The sequence below is a fragment of the Peromyscus maniculatus genome, chromosome 7, assembly GCF_049852395.1.
Source record: "Peromyscus maniculatus bairdii isolate BWxNUB_F1_BW_parent chromosome 7, HU_Pman_BW_mat_3.1, whole genome shotgun sequence".
In the NCBI taxonomy this organism is placed as follows: domain Eukaryota; kingdom Metazoa; phylum Chordata; class Mammalia; order Rodentia; family Cricetidae; genus Peromyscus; species Peromyscus maniculatus.
Genome location: NC_134858.1, coordinates 117763848 through 117783667, shown reverse-complemented (window position 1 = coordinate 117783667; position 19820 = coordinate 117763848).

The window sequence follows — 19820 nt, the reverse complement described above, 5'->3', positions numbered from 1 at the left end:
ACAAAGTCCGTTTCCACTCTTGCCACCTGCTGGTCCCCAGTGCTGTGTCAGCGTTAATTCCCACTGTCAGGAGGAAGCTGAGGAGGCTCACACTTCTCCTTTGGGGTTTGTGTTGCAAAACTCTCCCTCACTCCCCGCGGTGAAGTCCTGTTTTTACTCTCACGTCTACACACAGACTCCCAGCTGCACCTTCCTAAAAACGGACAGATGAAACTGTGACTCACCCACAGACGAGTTTCTGGGGACCAGAGGGAAACTGATCAAGAGGAGCTGGTCCAGTACAAGCGCTGCCCTGCATGATGGGACTACAAAGAGCTAGAGGACAGCTAGTCCCCAGCCTCTTTTTGTTTCTAACTGAAGGGACCAGGCCCAGGGTGGTGTAGTCTAGGAAATATGCACACCAGGATAGTGATGATACCGATGAGCAGCGTGGGTACCCCAGCACAGACTGGGCCAAAGAACAGAATGACCGGGCTGGGGAGGTGACTCAGTGGGTAAAGGACTTGCTGTGTAGAATGAGAACCTGGGTTCAGCTCTCCAGCATTCATGTGAGAGCTGGGTGTGGTGGCATCAGTCTGTAACGCCAGAGATGAAGGGTAGAGACAGATGGACAGGGGCCTTGACAGCTGACAAGGCCAGCAAAGTGGTGAGCTCCAGGCTCAGTGAGAGACCCTGTCTCAAAAAATAAGGTTAAAAGCCACAATGGAGGCTGGAGAGATGGCTCTGGATTCAGAGGAGCTGGGTTCAATTCTCAGCACCCACATGGCAGCTCACTTCTGTCATTAACTCCAGTCCAAAGGGATCCAACATATTCTTGGTCTCTATGGGCACTGCATGTGTGTGGTGCATAGATTTACATGCAGGCAAAACACCCTTGCCCATAAAAATAAATTAATTTAAGAGAAGAGCCAAAGAGAAAGGAAGATTTGTGATAACACCCTCTGCCCTCCACACACTTATGGGTACACATACCCACATAGGCCCCTCCACATGTAGACCCTTACACACACACATAGATGCACTCATGCACACACAGACCCCTACAAACATGTATACATATATATATACAAATACATACATATATACACACATATACATATACATATACATATACATACATACATACATGCATAATTGTTTTAAAAGAAAGGAGTAACAGCATTCATGGTAGCACATGCCTTTAACCACAGCACTCACATGGCACAGGGAGGTAGATCTCTGTGAGTTTGAGGCCAGCCTGATCTACCAGGTGAGTTCCAGGACAGGCTCCAAAACTACACAGAGAAACCCTGTCTCGAAAAACCAAAAAAAAAAAAAGAAAAGAAAGAAAGAAAGGAATGAAGTCAACTTCGGCCAGGTCATCCACGCCCTTGGATGACCAGCGCCCCTACAGTTTTTAAGGATCAGTTAGTCTTTCTAAGTTAAGGTCACACTAGGTGGCATCGCTGTGTCGTGACATGCTATCAGAGTCCAGGGAGATAAGTTCAGATTGACGAGGCCAAGCACGCGATCTTTCCAAGCGCACTCATTCCCGGACAGCGTCTGTAACTGTTCCCCCAGCTCTCTAGCTGTCTAGCTAGGAGTGTCTCTGGGTGGGTTCCCCTCATGTCTGCTCTGAGGGTTCTCTCCCTGCTACTGACGGAGAAGGCTGGGAAAGAGGGAAAGGGGTCACCAGAGATTCATGAGGCATTTCAGACACCCGACCTCAAAGAAAAGGGCTAGCCTTCTGGAACACTCTAGCTGGTCCACCCTCTGCTCACACCTCAATTTGAGATCATTTATTTCGTTTCTTATAACAGACCTCAGGATTGTGGATTTGGGATGTTTTCTTCAAAAGTTGTCCTCTGGGGCTGGGAATGTAGCTTGGATGGCAGAGCGCTTGCCCAGCATGCACGAATCATGTGTTCAGTCCCCAGTATTGCATAAACCAGGCATGGTGGAGGGAAAAAGCTGCCCTTGCAGGCTTGACGAGATGGCTCAGTGGGTTCAGTGCTTACTGTACCTGCACGCAGACCTGAGCCCATATCCCCAGCACCCACATAAAAGCTCTGCATGGCAGCATACACCTGGATTCCCCGCGCAGGGAAGCAGAGGTAGTCTGATAGCCAGACCCCTCTGGCCAGCCAATCTAGCTGCATCGATGAGCTTCGGGTTCAGTTAGAGGCCCTGCCTGAAAACTAAGGTAGAGAGAGATTAAGGAAGACACCCAACATCAGCTTCTAGCCTCTGCATGTATGTATAAGCATGTGCACACTTATCAGCATACACACATGAACACACACACACTGAAAGTTGCCCTTGAAAAGAAAATGTTGCCATCTAGAATGGCCCAGTCACGTACGGATGACTATACTAATTCAGCTCTGTACACACTCTGCTTGGGACACCAGGCTTGGTTCTGTGGCTCAGCTACAGTGAACACTGCTGTGGGTGTCTCCTCCATGGGGTGTTAACTTAGAAGCCTTTGGGCAAGTACCCGGGAGTGTCACTGGGTACTCTTCTTTTTTTTTTGGTTTTTCAAGACAGGTTTTCTCCATGTAGTTCCTGTCCTGGATCTCGCTCTGTAGTCCAGGCTGGCCTCAAACTCACAGAGATCCACCTGCCTCTGCCTCCCAAGTGTTGGGATTAAAGGCGTGCGCCACCACCGCCTGGCCAATTTTTTTTTTTCTGGATATTATTGAGTCAGGGTGACTTGGCCTTTCAGTCTCCTGAGGTGTCACCTGGCCGCTCCAGGCTGAACGGATCCATCTCTCTTTCTCTCAAATAAGAGTCGTTGACCTGCTGGGTATGGCGGTTCCCATTTGCAATCCCAGCTCTCAGAAGACCAATGGAGGAGGGCTGCCAGCAGTCTGGGGCCAGACCCAGGCAAATAATGAGGTCACAGCCAACCAGAGGTGCAGAAGGAAAATGTGTCTCGAATACAAATTTCACTGGGACTGGAGAGACGGCTCAGTCAATAGAGCGCTTGCCCGATAAGCTTGAGGACCCGAGTCAATCTCCCGCACTCACATAAAAAGTCAGTTGTGATGACATGAGCCTGGGTTCTTCCTCAGTGCTGGGAAGAGGGAGGCTTCATGGGGCTGTCTGGCCAGCCTGTCAGGCCAAATTGGTAAGGTCCAGGTTCAGTGAGAGACCCTGTCTCAAAAAATAAGATGAAAACCAATTGAAGAAGATGCCCATCGTCAATCTCTGGCATACACACTTGCATACACACACACACACACACACACACACACACACACACACACACACACACACAAAAGAAAAGAAAAATTAGCTTAAGTGAGGAGTGGTGAAAGACTGTCCCCCAGAGGAAACCATACTGAAAGCAGAGGACAGCAGCTCAGTTGACGGAATGCTGCCCCAGATGCCTGAAGCCCAGGGTTCTGTGAGAGCCAAAGTTACATTTTAAGTTTTAGTTACTATACCTAAGAGATCCACGAAACAAAAATGCCTCTGATGTACAAGCCCCTTTCCCAAGGACAGACAGTTCCTGAAATGCCGGAGGCTACTGTTTATGGGAGACAAAGGCCACATGTTTTCACTCCCCTAAACAGGTGTGTTTGAACCAACTGTATCAGATGTGTTCAATCACATGTGGGTGGGGGGTACGTAGGCAGGAAATACGTCAGGATGTGTGCTTGCACCTGATTGGACCTGATGGGAAATGCAATGAATCATGGGTCTTTCTTCTGAAGCCCTTGCAAAACTTGATTTGGGGCCATTTTTTTCTGGGAAACCAGAGATGAACCTAGCCAGAGCCCATCCACCTGGCCAGTATTTAATTAAAGCTTGCTTCCAATTTGGCTTTAAATTGTGGTAGTGATCTTATTCTCAACTTGTGGTATCAACAGTTCCATCCCTAGCACCTCATAAACCAGGCACTGGAGTGCAAGTCTGTGATCCAAGCACTTTGGAGATAGAGGCAAGACCAGGAGCTCAGGGTCATCGTTCACTACATACTGAGTTCAGGCCCCTGCTAGAGTCCCTCAGACGGGAATCCGTGGTGTTTATCACTGTCTGGCTGTAGCTAAGGAAGACTGCTTTAGGGAATGGGAAGGGCACAGAGCAAAGCAGAACCCGAAGGTGATGCAAGACCAGGGACACAGATCACAGACTGGGCCCCACCACACCCAGGCCTCTGGCCTTTTCACTGTGGAGGTCAGTACACTCCCTTCATTATTTACTTCGGCTATAATTGGGTTTCCATCATGTGCATTCTGAAGCATTGGGCAATGAAGCATGTGAAATGTAATGTTCCTTCGACAGCTGCTTTGGGGGCCAGAGTGGCCCCTCCACCCTTCCCTCTAAAGCTGTTGTTAACAAATGGTTTATCCACACACCGCACCCACAGAGGCATTGGCCTTCCTGGCTCATGCTCAGTTCTTTCACTTTAAAAACAAAGATATGCCAGGCAGTGGTGGCGCACGCCTTTAATCCTAGTGCTAGGGAGGCAGAGGCAGGAGGATCTCTGTGAGTTCGAGGCCAGCCTGGTCTACAGATAGAGTTCCAGGACAGTCAGGGGTACACAGAGAAACAATGTCTCAAAAGAACGAAAAAGAAATTTACTTTTATGCTTTTGTGCATATGTGTGTGGGTGTCCATGTGGATGTGCACATATGTATGCAGGTGCCTTTGGAGGCTAGGGTATCAGATCACCTGGGGCTGGAGTTACAACAGCTGTGAGCTGCCCACGTGGGTGCTGGGAAACTAAACACTATAAGAGCAGCAAATACTCTTAACTGTTGAGTCATCTCTCCAGCCACACACTCGAGCACATGTGTGTATGTGTGTGTGTGTGTGAGTGGGCATGTGGGAGTGCTTGTGTTGTGAGACCAAAATGAGCCATCTTAGAAATAAGACCAAAATGCTTTCACCCTAAAATTAAGGCCTAAGATTTCTCCTTTTGGGAATAGGCCATTAGTTACTGAAACCAGTCAGTTCAGATTCCAGAAACTAGGAAGTGTAAAAGTACAGAGTCACAAGATAGTCACGAGGTAATGCCTGCCAGACTATGGAATGTCCTCTCCCTGGTTTCCAGGGCAACTGACCAGAGAAATGCTGTTCTGACTGGTGCCTCCAACACTATGGAGACCTGGGTAGGGATTGGTCCCTGTAATTTATAGGATTGGAAGCTTCTTGGTCTGCACTCAGATATAGTTTATCCTTCTCAGATCTCTGACAGTACTGATGGCTGGGCTAGTTCTAACTTTGTCAGCATGGCAGCATCAACCAGATCCTCGTGCAAGGCTATAGCTATCTTGTTAGCTCACTTTTAGGAAAAAGTTTAAGTCATAAAAGTTCAGATATGAGTCTAAAATGAGATATGTTTCAGAGTACTCTCCTGTTCTATGGTTCAGAGCTTAACATTTAGGAGCCCTGATGAGCTGGTAGAGCAATGACTACTTACTATTCAGTCACAAGCTCAACATTTTGGATGTCTAAATGTAAACCTAAAAGTGCTTCTCATCAGGTCAAAAATCTCTGTCCAATTTATACCTGGCTTTCTGGACAGAAGGAAAATGCACAAGCTTTTAACCCAAATCTGTAGTTCTTGTTGGGACTCAAAGGTATGAGTCCACTTCTGCTGTTTTACAGATACCCATTACCTGCTTAGTTTACAATATGGATTTCAGTATAGATTGGTAATACTAATGTATCTAAAACTTTTATGTCATTTTGTAAGTAGGCCTCAAAGGATCAAAAGAGTCATAAAAACCTAGACCCACTTCACAGAGGTCAAAAGGACCCCAGATAAGTATTCCTAAAGATGGTATTTTTCCTCTTTCCTGGTCTTGGGACTACTGCTTTTCCTATTACTAAGGGTATGGACCTAAGGGTTCCAAATAAGTTCATAAATTTTAACTTCTGTTCCTAGTTTAAATTTGTCTCAACAGATTTTCATTTGGCTGGCAGTCACCTCCAGGTTTCAGTTGCTGACTCCACTGCTCCAGACGACTGTGAGCTCCAGACTTGCTAAAAGCTGATGTGGACCAGCCCAGTTAACATGATTCTTCCCTGTCCCTATGGGGTTAGGCAGCTACATGCTTCTGACAAATGCCCCCTTCCCCAGTCTTTGACCAGCTTTTCAGCCTTGTGTGGGCCCCTGACAGCGGCACCCCAATGCCAGCTCAAAGCAGTTCCAGAAGAGAATACATCACCCATGTTCCCTGTTCAGAAAAGGCTGAAATGTTGGGTCAAAAGAAAACTCCCTGGCATAGAGACAAGATGGCTAACTATACATGACCATTATTAGAGAAGGATACTTAGAAACTAACTGTCCAAAACCCATGATTGGGTTTCATTAGGCACATGAGAAGGGGGAAATGTGAGACCAAAATGAGCCATCTTAGAAATAAGACCAAAATGCTTTCACCCTAAAATTAAGGCCTAAGATTTCTCCTTTTGGGAATAGGCCATTAGTTACTGAAACCAATCAGTTCAGATTCCAGAAATCAGGAAGTGTAAAAGTACAGAGTCACAAGATAGTCACGAGGTAATGCCTGCCAGACTATGGAATGTCCTCTCCCTGGTTTCCAGGGCAACTGACCAGAGAAATGCTCCCACCTCAGGGCAGCCAATGAGAAATGGTGGTGGGCAACCACTCCCTTAGAAGTAGTTTCTAGAAGTTCCTAGAAGCGAGCCAATCAGAATTGTACCCATACTAGCACCCCTAAATGATGTAACCTTGTGACTTTTCCCTTTAAAAACTGAGCTTGCAGACAGGCAGGCACTTCCTCCAGTCTCCACTGCGTTGGATGTATTGGACGAAGTCCCTGCCTAGGCTTGTATTGCTTTTGGATATCCAGAATTAAACCTTGCTTTTGCATTCCGGCATGCTTGTCTTTGGTGGTCTCTCTGGGGGTCACGATCTGGGCACAACAGTGTGTGTGTGGAATGTCTGTATAAGTGCACATTCACATTTGTGCATGCCTATGGAGGTCAAAGGTGGTGTTTTTTTTTAATTCATTTATTTTTATTTCATGTGTATTGGTGTTTTTGCCTGCATGTGTGTCTGTATATATGAATCCAGTCCAGATTCACTAGAACTGGAGTTACAGACAGTTGTGAGCAGCCATGTGGGTGCTGGGAATTGAACCCGGGTCCTCTGGAATAGCTGCCAGTGCTCTTAACCACTGAGCCATCTCCACAGTCCAAACATGGTGTCTTCTTCACTCTCTCTCCACCGTATTTGGAGACCATCTCTCTCACTGAACCTGGAGCTTGCCAGTTTGACTAGGCTGCCCTAGTCAGGGTGACTGTCGCTGTGGTAAAACATCATGACCAAAAGCAAGCTGGGGAGGGAAGGATTTGTGCGGCTTATGCTTCCACATCACTGTTCCTCATCAAAGAAAGTTGGAACGGAACTCAAACAGGGCAGGAACCTGGAGGCAGGAGCTGATGCAGAGGCCATGGAAGGGCGCTGTTTACTGGCTTGCTCCCCATGGCTTGCTCAGCCTGCCTTCTTACAGAACTCAGGACCACCAGGCCAGGGGTGGTACCACCCACAATGGACTGGGCCCTCCCCATCAATGCTAATTAAGAAAATGCCCTACAGGCCTGCCTGCAATCCAATCTTGTTTTTTTTTTTTTTTTTTTTAAGATTTATTTGTTTATTACATATAGTGTTCTGCCTGCATGTGTCCCTGCACTCCAGAAGAGGGCGCCAGGTCTTACTATAGACGGCTCTTAGCTGCTGAGCCCTCTCTCCAGCCCCTACAGTCCAATCTTACAGAAGCCTTTTCTCAGCTGAGGCTCCCTCCTCTCCAGTGAGTCCTGCCCTGAGGATCCACTGTCTCTGCCTCCTCGACCCTGGAATTACAGCCGTATGTCACCATCGTCTGCCTTTTTTCTGTGGGTACTGCACATCAAACTCAGGTCCTCACACTTACAAGGCAAGCACTTTACTGACGAAGCCATTTCCCCAAAGCCTTAAGAGATGCCTTTGACGGCTCAGGTCCACCCTAGTTCATCAGTAGTTATGATTAATGTGTTGTTGGTTTTTTCCTCTGAGTCATGAAACCTCAGCAGTGGAGACCTGCCTGTAACTAGAGCAGCGGATAAACCTTACAAGCAGGGAAGCCCAACAGCAGGATGGGTGGGCGCCCGCAGCGCCCCTCTCCCACTCCGCCTGCCCAGGGTGTGTTCTCACCTCTCAGGACGTCACACCCACTGCTGTTCAAATGTCCTTGCTCAGGAAGTAGAACCACTCCCTGACTTAACCCCCTTTCAAAGAAGTGCAAACCCACACAATTCAACCCCATCAGGCTTACTGTGCCCCCTTCCTCTAAAAACTGGTTTTTCCACTGATTTTTGTTGGTTTGTTCTGAGACAGTGTCTCACAATGTAACTCTAGCTGTCCTGGAACTTGATATGTGGACCAGGCTGGGACTTGAACTCATAGAGATCCACTCCCCTCTGCCTCCCAAATCCTGGGATTAAAGTGTGTGCCACCAAGTCTGGCCTTTTTCCATTGTTTGTTTTTGTTTTTGTTTTTGTTTTCCCACTGATTCTCATGGGCCCATCTGCTATAGGCCACTATTCTGATGCAGAGAGAGGGAAGAAGGAAGGAAGGGAGGGAGGGAGGGAGGGAGGGAGGGGGAAGGAGGGGGAGGGAGAGATGGAAGGAAGGAAAGAAGGAAGGAAGGAGGGAGGGAAGGAGGGAAGGAAGGAGGGAGGGAGGAAGGAAGGAGGGAGGGAGGGAGGAGAGAAGGAGGGAGGGAGGAAGGAAAGAGGGAGGGGAGGAAGGAGGGAGGGAGGGAGGGAGGAAGGAGGAAGGAAGGAAAGAAGGAAGGAGGGAAGGGCTGTGGGCTGCAGACATATGAAGTAGGGAGTCAGCTGACTGTGACAAAGCCACACCTGGAAGAAGCCAAGGTCCTTTCCAGAGGTAAAGCCAGGGCTCAAGGAGTCTTGGTGATGCTGGCTTTGAATATTAACCGTTTCCTGCTATGAATTTCTCGTGAGCTAGTGTAGCTTTTAACAGTGTGTTTGGTCATTCAGTGGGCACTATTTCCCCTGTACAACTGAGGTATTTGGATACCTCCCCCAACCATGACATAGGCAAGACTTCTTTTCTCCAGGCTTTTGTTTCACCCTTTTCAGCATCTGAATCAGATGTCTGCCTTCTGTAACCATCTCCTTTAGCAAGTATCCAAGGCCAGGGCCTCCTCCAGACAAAAGCATGTTATCTGAGATACTTCTGAAACATCCAAGGACAAACAGGCAGATAGAATAAGCATTCCAGACCACTCACTAGTCTCCTGAATTAAGGTAACTATCCGTACAGAGACACTGCCTAGGCAGGCAGGAGTTAGGTACATAGCTTTGTTTCTTGTGCAAATTAAGCTTAGACCCTTCTTTCTTCCACAGTCCAAGCGGCACCTCTAGACTTCCCCTCTAACAATACTCAAAATAAAGATGCCTTTTCATACCAGGTACATCAAGCTGTGATGCAGGCTTCCTAGCTACAGAGTAGACTTGCCCTGCCCGACCAGAAAGTGGCAGAGCCAGAGATTTGCATAGTGTATGTGTATTTAAACTGGACAGGAGAGAGAGGAGGGGGATGATGATGAAGGATGATGATGATGGAAGATGATGATGGAGAACCATGATAGGGGACCATGACAGGGGGCAATGATGGAGGATCTGCGAAGGCCTAGACTAACTTTACAGGCTCAGGAATATGCCATGATAACTCAAAAGGATACAGAGCAGTGTCCTGAAGATATCCTGTTTGCTCTTTATACAGGAAAGCCTAACAGGATCCAGATACTCCTGCATACATCCTGTCTGCTGTTTATACAGGAAAGGAAAGCTTAACAGGATCCTGTCTGTGGTTTATGGCCCTTGGAGATATCTAGAGAATCCTGCTGAGCAGTCCCGATAATCCTGTTCAGTGGGTTGTGGTTCCCCGCCAAAAGTCTAGACCAGTAGTTTCAAAAAATCACCTTGCCCCTTCTACCCTATCCCAAGTTGCCAATTCCCGGCTTGTGGTTTTTCCCTGTAAAAACCCTCTACACCTGGGCTCGTAGCTGTTGCCACATTTTCTTCCATCTGCCATGCGGTGGCCCAGGTTGAACCTGAATAAAATGACCCTTGTGTGCTTACATCGGAAACCAGCTCCTTGGTGGTCTCTGGGGGGTTCGTGAAACGGGTACAACACATCATGATGGAGGAGGAGGATGGAGAGACAAAGATGGAAGGACAGGAGAGGAAGGGACAGAGAGGAGCTAAGGATGAGAACAGAACTGAAGCTGTGTAGAGAGATTTTGACTCAGAAGAATAAAGTGAATGGACTAAAGAGCTCAGTGTACATAGATTTGATATCACTCAGATTAATCCACCACTGGCAGCGTCTCTTCTGGAACTCTGGGAGAGGACTATAGAGGGGCTGGACCCCAATAGTCTTCATTAAGGAAGGAAGAAAGAAAGAGAAAGAGAGGAAGGAAGGAAGGAAGGAAGGAAGGAAGGAAGGAAGGAAGGAAGGAAGGAAGGAAGGAAGGGCCAAAATGATTGTCTCTAGCCATAGGACCAGGAAAGGGACACCCTTGCCAGACAGAATGCTTTTAGAGCTGTAAGAAGAGGTTTCTACTGCTTCCAGCCAAGAAGGTGCCAGTGAATACCTGGTGGGAGCTGCAACATTCACACAATCATGAAGAGGTTCCCAGCCCCAGGTATCAGCAAAGTCCAAGAGGGAGCCTTCACCCCTGTAACAAGCAGCGACCCTCCCTTCCAGGCTGCTCCAACAGACCCAGCTGAAATAGAAGGTCAGAGGCTCACACCATAGCACCCAACATCTAAGTTCTACAAGAAACTCACTCATCATGCCAACAGCCAGTAAGATCTGAACCAGAGAGAACAGGCCAGTTTATAGCCCTGAGCTGTTAGAATGATCCTACCATTTTAAATTGGCCATCATGAAAGAGCTTCTACAAGCAGTTATAACTATGTTGTTTTGTTTTTTAAAGATTTATTTTGTAGGCCAGGTGTAGTAGCACACATCTTTAATCCCAGCACCTGGGAGGCAGAGGGAAGTAGATGTCTATGAGTTCAAGTCCAGCCTGGTCCACATATCGAGTTCCAGGACAGCCAGAGCACATCATGAGGCTCTGTCTCAAAACAATAACAAAACCACAAGATTATTTGATTATTTGTCTCTGTGTGTGGATGTGCCCTCTCTCTAACTAGCTCCCTATCCCTCTGTCTGTCTGTCTCTGTCTGTATCTCCTGTGCTCCTCCTCCCTTCCTCCTCCCTCCCTATCTCTCTGAACAGGCGTGAAACATTGTCTTTTTATGTAGTCCAATTTTTTTTTAAGATTTATTTATTATATATACAGCATGTATGACTGTAGACCAGAAGAGGGCACCAGATCTCATTACAGATGGTTGGGAGCCACCATGTGGTTGCTGGGAATTGAACTCAGGACCTCTGGAAGAGCAGTCAGTGCTCTTAACCTCTGAGCCATCTCTCCAGCCCTGTAGTCCAATTTTTTAAAACTGTATTTTATACTGAATTTGCCTCCTATCATTAGATTGTTGAGGTTGGGCTCTGAGATAAGATGGGAATAGAGGTCTTGGTGGGATAAACACACTTGAAAGGTATAGATTGGGGCTAGCTGGCTTGGAAAGTGATGACTAGCTGGCTGATGGCTTTTGTGTTTCATTCTTCCTGCTTGGGACACATGCAGGGGTGCACTCTGGGAGAAATGCCTTCCAGAGCCCGCCCTTCCACATGCTTACTCCTGTGTTTATGCCGCATTCTATCCGGAGCACTGGGAGATCTCCCTGGCCAGTTTACTATCAACTTGACACAAGCTAGAGTCATCTGAAAGGAGGGAATCTCAACTGAGAAAATGTCTCCATAAGGTCCAGCTGTATGCTGGGTGGTGATGGCACATGCCTTTAATCCCAGCACTCAGGAGGCAGAGGCAGGTGGATCTCTGTGAGTTCAAGGCCATCCTGGTCTACAGAGCTAGTTCCAGGACAGCCAGGATTGTGTCAAAGAAAAACCCTGTCTTAAAAAAAAAAAAAAAAAAAAAAAGGGCATTTTCTTAGTGATCAGTGGGAGAGGACCCAGCCCACTGTGGGTGGGACCGTTGCTGGGCTGGTGGTCCCAGGTTCTACAGGAAAGCATGGGGAGCAAGCCGGCAATCGGCACTCTTCCAAGGCCTCTGCAACAGCTCCTGCCTCCAGCCAGGTTCCTGCCCTGGCTGCTTTAGATGATAAACTGTTAAAGTGAGCTGTGAGTGACATAAGCCCTTTCCTCCCCAAGTTGCTCTTGGTCATGGTGTTTCATCACAGCAATAGTCACCCTAACTAAGACATCTCCATCCATGGTCCTCCCGCTTCTGCCTCTCAAGTGCTGGTATTGAGAAGACAGGAAACACACTCATGCCCAGTGTCACTGGCCTTCTTAGAGATTTATTTTTAAGCGGTTGCTCTTTCTTAAGCTCCTTCTGTGGCAAAACTCTTAGCAAGCAGTTCCTCATGAAGCAGACACCAGCCTGGGGAACTAGAAAAATAGGAACCCCGCATGTCCTGTCTATGCAAGTACAGAGCCAACTAGACAGACTGACCTGTTTGCATGAAGGGAATCGGGAAGTACCCATTGCAAGACTCAGAAATGCTGCAGCCCTCAGCAAGCCGCTGAAGAAAACAGCTAAGAGGCCCTGCACCCAGCCCAGGGAGCCTGAGCTTTGCAGACAGGGTGACGCAAGATGCTTCAGGGTAACAGGTCCCTCACCCTGAGGAAAGCAGGTATCCAGCCTTCCCTAGAACCTTGCTTCTCCCTAAGGCAGCCAAATGGGGGAACTCTCCACAGGGCCTCCTCCTGAACCTACAAGCTAGAATGATCTCTTCCCCAAGGTGAAAAACGGCCCTAGCGTTTCCTCTGGGCTGGGCCAAGAGTGAGTCAGAACAGCGGAGGGCCACTGTGTGGCCTGAGGAGCGTCCTGAAGGTGTTCAGTGGCTTGATTGCCTCTCCCTGACAACCCAGGGTCTAATCCCAGCTCTGCCCCTGACAAGCCCTGTGGATAGAGAGTTATCCTTTGTCCTCTGGGCCTGTTTATTTAGGGAGGAAGCCAAGTCCTGCCTGAACATGGAGGTCCATGCCTGTAACCCCAACAACGGGAGGCAGAGGCAGGAGGAGGGTTGTGAGTTCCAGGCCAAGCTGGGCTACATAGCAAGACCCTGTCTCAAAAAACAAAAGTAAAAAAGATTTTTTTTTTCTGGCAAAAATCATTCATCCCTCACTTTAGTGTCCCTTATCCATGAACTACTGACCTCAGGCAGGCTTTGCTGGGTCTCTGCTTCAGGGTTGAGAGCCCAGTGGCCGGGTGTGGCTCCTCACTGCAGCTGGACTGTGGTCCCCCACGTGTGTTCTTCCCTGGATGTAAGCTGAGAAGTAACTAGACAAATGAAAACTCTCCCTCAAACAAAACGGGGGGGGGGGGGTAGGGAGGGGGAGAGAGGAAAGAGTGAGCCAAACACAGCATCACACACCTGCAATCCCACAACTGAGGACGGATACAAGTCTGAGGCTAGCCTGGGCTACACAGTAGGTTCCAGGCTGATACAGGCTACACAGTGAGACCCTACCTAGGAAGAGGGGAGATGGGGAGAGGAAGGAAGGAAGAGGCTGGAAAGAAAGATGAAGGAGAAAAGTAAAGAAGGAAGGGAGGGAGGGAGGGAACACGGTGAACTGGATCAATGTTCCCTCCAAACCAGCCCATGAACCAAAGTGATCCTTAATTTCACTCCATAAAGCCCTTACCAAAGGTCCCCACTTCTGCAATCCACTAAACACTGCTCTTGGGTCCAGGAAGAAGCTCAGCAACGCAGGTGCTCACACCTCCAGCCTCACAACTCGCACTCGATCCCTGGGACCCACACGGTGGGAGAACCGGCTCCTGTAAGTTGTCCTCTGACCTCCACATATGTACCATGGTGCACATGAACACAGACAGACAGACAGACAGACAGACAGACAGACAGACACACACACACACACACACACACACACACACACACACACACACGGCTCTACGGGAACTTGACATACAGCTCTAGAAGGTAGCAGATGTGTTCAGTGAGCTCAATTCCCAGCACCCACATGACAGCTCACAATTTGTCAGTCCAGTTCCAGGGACCCGACACCCTCTTCGGACCTCCATGGCACCAGGCATGCACATGGTGCACGTACAAGTGTGCAGGCAAAACAGCCATACACATAAAATTATAAAATAAATTCAAAAATTAAGAAACTGCTTCATCCTCTCTCAAGTCTTTCCCACCCCAGGGGTGTTTTGTAACTTTACTCCCTTTCTTGGCCAGAATTAGCATCCAGACCCAGGCTGGGCTAGTCTGTGGTCTGAGAGAAGCAGATGATGACTCCTATCCCTGTGTGGACCTTGCAAAGGCACCACAGCTGGCATGATAGACAAAGAATCTTTTCCAAGACAAGGTTTCTTTATATAACAGTCCTGGCTGTCCTGGAACTCGCTCTGTAGACCAGGCTGGCCTCGAACTCACAGAGATCTACCAGCCTCTGCCTCCTGAGTGCTGGGATTAAAGATGTGTGCCACAACCTCCCTTCAAGAATCTTATTAATTAAGGAGGAATCACAGTTCTGTGTCCCATAAAAAGTGAGCAGTTGCTGGGTTCTTAGAAGGTGGAGGGTGTCCTCAGTTCCTGGCTTCCCCATCCTGGGGCCAACGCGAGGCATGAACAACCCTTGCATACTTGATGTATGTTCTTATCCAGACCACACCCAGGAAAAGAATCACACACACACACACACACACACACACACACACACACACACACACACAATGACACAATTCAACAAATATGAAGAAAATGTGCAGCGCTGGGATTCTAGATGTGCGCTTCCATTCAGGGTCTCTATGACATGGAGATTGAGTGCATGGCTTCCTGAACGTGAGGCGAGTACCCTACTACTGAGCCACACCTCCCACCTCTAATTTCCTAGAATTTGTTCCTTAAATACCTGCTCTTGTGTTCCAAACACAATAAGATCTCTTCCCACCACCCAGATTATGTTCTTGATTTTCCTTTTGGTTCTGGATGTTGCCAGTCGAACGTTCCTCAGATATATCAACGTCAAGTCTGCTCAAACTGAACCGCTTGCCTTTGCCTGTGAGCCTGTGGGTCCTACAGTCTGTAGGGCACTGACCCTAATGGTATCAGCTTTCATTCTGAGTGAGTGGGGCAGGCCACTGAAGAGCTCTGGGGAGAGATAAGGACTTTGTGAAAAGATTGTCCTCCCTACTTTGAAAGTAGTCCAAAGGAAAGCATTAGGAGAAGCAGAGTCCACAGAAGAAAGATGGCAGCCGTCCTGGTTTTCCCAGGGCTGAGGGTTTCCTCAGTGCCCAAAGCAAGAGAGAGCCCTTGAACTCATCCCCCTGCATCAGCTTCTCAGAGTGCTAGGATGGCCACCACCACCCACAGCCTGGTTGGTTTGTTAGGTGCATGTTTGTTTGCAGGTGTGAGTAGTGGGAGATGAATCATGCTCAGGAGACACAGCAGCAATGTCCTAAAGGGGAGAGGGATGGACCTAAGTCACAGCCACAGCTAAGCTAAAAGTAGAGCTGATTGCTCCGAGGTGATGGGAATGAAGACAGTGTTTGGTAGGAGTGGAACCTTGTGAAGACTATCCTCCAACTCTTCTAGAAGTACTGATGGATGAAGGTGAGATAGCCTGCAGTGAGGTGGGGGGGTGATTGCCTGCAGTGAGGTGGGGAGGTGATTGCCTGCAGTGAGGTGGGGGTGATTGTCTGCAGGGAGGTGGGGGAGGTGGGGGAGGTGATTGTGTGCAGTGAGGTGGGGAGGTGATTGTGTGCAGTGAGGTGGGGAGATGATTGTCTGCAGGGAGGTGGGGAGGTGATTGTGTGCAGTGAGGTGGGGAGATGATTGCCTGCAGGGAGGTGGGGAGGTGATTGTCTGCAGTGAGGTGGGGAGGTGATTGTCTGCAGTGAGGTGGGGGGGTGATTGCCTGCAGTGAGGTGGGGAGGTGATTGCCTGCAGTGAGGTGGGGAGGTGATTGCCTGCAGGGAGGGGGTGATTGCCTGCAGTGAGGTGGGGAGGTAATTGTCTGCAGGGAGGTGGGGAGGTGATTGTCTGCAGGGAGGTGGGGGTGATTGTCTGCAGGGAGGTGGGGAGGTGATTGCCTTCAGTGAGGTGGGGAGATGATTGTCTGCAGGGAGGTGGGGAGGTGATTGTGTGCAGGGAGGTGGGGAGGTAATTGTCTGCAGGGAGGTGGGGAGGTGATTGTCTGCAGGGAGGTGGGGAGGTGATTGTCTGCAGGGAGGTGGGGAGGTGATTGCCTGCAGGGAGGGGGTGATTGCCTGCAGTGAGGTGGGGAGGTAATTGTCTGCAGGGAGGTGGGGAGGTGATTGCCTGCAGGAAGGTGTGAGGGTTCACTGGCGATCTGAAAACAGAGGTAAGATGTGGAGCAAGCATGGGAGCAGAGGGAAGGCAATGGGAAACAGAAGGGTGATTGCTGACCAGCCACCTGGACCCTTGAGGTTTCAGAGGCCACAGCTTTGGAGGCACTGGTCAGCACTTTCAGGCTTTCAGTTCCCTGAATGCTTGTCTCAGTTTTCTGTCCACATTGGTCCTTCTCAGTTTTGCTGTTGATTTTTCAGAAATGTCTGGGGGATCCATGGTGGCCCATGCATGTTTGAAGTATAGGACTGGGTCATTCCAAGACACAATATCCAACTGAAACACCGCATCCCATGCCCACAGGGAGAAAAGAGACAGATGGGGAGGTACCTACCACTGGGAGCCTCATGGTCAAGTTTTAGGACACCCAAAATGAAGAGGCAATCTCAAAAATCTTTAGCACAGTGTATTAAATAAAATTCAACTGTTAGCTGGATGAAGGTGGTATACACCTTTAATCCCACACTTGGGAGGCAGAGGCAGGTGGATTTCTATAACTTTGAAGCCAGCCTGATCTACAGAGTTCCAGAACAGCCAGGACTACACAGAGAAACCCTGTCTTGAAAAATAAACAAACAAAAAATTCAACTATAAGGAAGTTGTTTCAAGCAAAGAGGAAGGATAACACAATGTTACCAACAACCTCTGGGCCAGAAGGCAGAAAGCAAATGTTTAAAGCCTGTAGCCCAGGCTGGCCTCAGACTCAGAGATCAGCCTGCTTCTGCCTCCCGAGTGTTGGGATTGAAGGCGTGCGCTCTGGGGTTTTCTTTTTTAATCACCCTTTTTGGCTCCTGGGGGCAGGGGGGAAGCGAGGGCCTCATGAGTGCTAAACAAACGCTCTGCCACTGAGCTACGTCCCAACCCTACTTTTAGTTGTACATTTTACCTTCTACATTTATCACTTTTCACAGACGTTTTGTTTAAAGAATGGTTTATAATTGACCAAATTCTCACAGTTCTCCACAGGTGAGTCCAGGAACAAAGGACAACATTTTAGCAGCAGGGGTGAGGGGACCCTGCAGGTGTCCAGGCAGGGGAGCGAATGTGAAGAGATGAGAAAGAAAACATGGCTCAGACTGACTTCATCAATCTGGATCAGACTGGGGGACACAGTACAAATTTTTTGCAGGGGGAAGTTTCCTGGTTAATACAATCCACAGTGCACAAGAAAGTACAATTACATCAAAACTCAATTCAAGGCATATGTCACTTCTTCCAAGAAGATGGGTTCTAGAGATAGGCTACCTGTACTAGCTAAGGACCTAAGGAAGGCTCTGGCCTGGTCTTGGTCATACAGATAGCATGGAGGTCATTTGGGCTGTAGCCACCTCCAGTCCTGGCTGTGGGACCTTGAAATGGCCTGGTCCAACAGATAACGCAGATCACCAGCCTTCCAGGTGGAAGAACAGGTAGTTCCTTGCTTCATGACTAACAGTCGAGGTTTCCCTGAATGCCTGTAGGTGCAAAGACCTTTGGGGTCCCAACAGAGGGGAATCAGAATGTGAGTTGGGTGTCTACTGAAAAGATCCAACAAAAGACAAGCAGATAAAAAAGTCCAAGTAAGACTTTTTAACTTGAGCAGTTTCTATCCTGTTCATCAAGACCTTTTTAGGTGGTGAGCCTTTATGGAAAACCTGTGGATTGCTGGACAGACAGCTCAGCAGGGAAAGACACTTACCACCAAGCCTGAAGACCTGAATTTGATTCCTATCACCTACACAGTATAAGGAGAAGACAACTCCTGCAAGTTGTCCGCTGACCTCCACACACACCATAGCACATGCTTACTCTCAACATGCAAATAAATAAATAAATAAATTTCAATTTATTAAAAGAAAGAGAGAAGCCGGGGGCGGGGGTGGTATCACATGCTTTTAATCACACCATTTGGGAGGCAGAAGCAAGAGGATCTCTGGGAGTTCAAGGCCAGCCTGGTCTACAAATTGAGTTACAGGATAATCAGGACTGTTACACAGAGAAACCCTGTCTGGAAAAACCAAAGAGAGAGAAAGAGAGAAGCTGGGTGTGGTGGTGCACACATGCCTTTAATCCTAGCACTCAGGAAGCAGAGGCAGGTGGATCTCTGTGAGTTTCATGCCTGGTCTACATAGTGAGACCCTGTCTCAGAAAAGGAAAGAAAAAAAAAAAAAGAGAGAGAGAGAGAGGGGGCGGAGAGAAAAGAGACCTAAGTTCCCTGTCTCCATGAAGGCAGGTTCACAGGGCTGTCAACCACATGGTGAGAGATGGAACTCTGCTGCGAGGAACTGGAGTTGCCTGTGTCCTCATTTTGGACTTTGCACCTCCAGACTGTAAGAAATGAACGCTTGCTGGGTAAGCCACAGGGAGGCACTTGGTGAGACAGTAGATTAGTGCTTACAAGCTATTGGGGTAGAGATCAGTCTGGTTTGGTTTTTATTTCTTTCTAACCACCATATCATCAGCCACTCTGTGCCATTTGACATTCCACTCAAATGCTACAGACCTGACTACATAAAATACAGTGTATTTATTTCGTGTGTATGAAGTCACTTGCCCTCCCCTTACAGCTGTCAGCACTTGGGAAATGAGGAAACATTCTTTTTGTGCAGCCACTTCCCAGAATGCACCAGTCTCTTACTATTTGTGGCTAACTTAAAGGTACAGTACTGTTTAGGAGTAAGTAAAGTGGGAAAGGAAAAGATAGTCATCATTGGAAAGTCTGGGTTGGGGCTGGAGAGATGGCTCAGCAGTCAGGACACGTGGCTGCCGGTGGTCTGTCCCCGGCACCCACGCAGTGGCACACAGCCATCTGTAACTATGGCTCTAAAGTTCTCTTCTGCCCTCCAAGGGCCCTGCACACATGGCACACAGATATAAATGCTGGCAAAACGCTTGTGCATGAAGGAAAATGCAATAAATCTTGTTCTTTGTGCACGAGCCACGGTTCCTGGACTGTGGCTCCCGCCCTCATCAACGAAGCCTCTCCTTATAGCAAATGGAGCCGCCGCAGAAAACCACAGCTGGACACAGGCAGAGATCAACAAATTGTGTGGAGTCCAGCTGCAACAGATACAACCACATCACAGGTTCCTGCATCTGTATCTCAGGGAAGATCTCAGAAGAGGGACAGAAAGATCCTAAGAACCAGAAAACCACAACGTCTGCGGTGAAGCATTCTGTCCTTGAAATGCAGCAGGACTGGGACAGTGGCAGTGTCAATGGCCAGAAACCGAGGAGAAGGGACGTTTTGCAGGATGCCACCCCTAGATAAAGAACTACGGGAGCTACTGACTGCTGGGAGAAGGAGAATCCGTCTCTCCCGGGGATGAGCCCCCTCATTGGTTGTTCAACAGAGTGCTCAGTCGTAAAACCAGTTA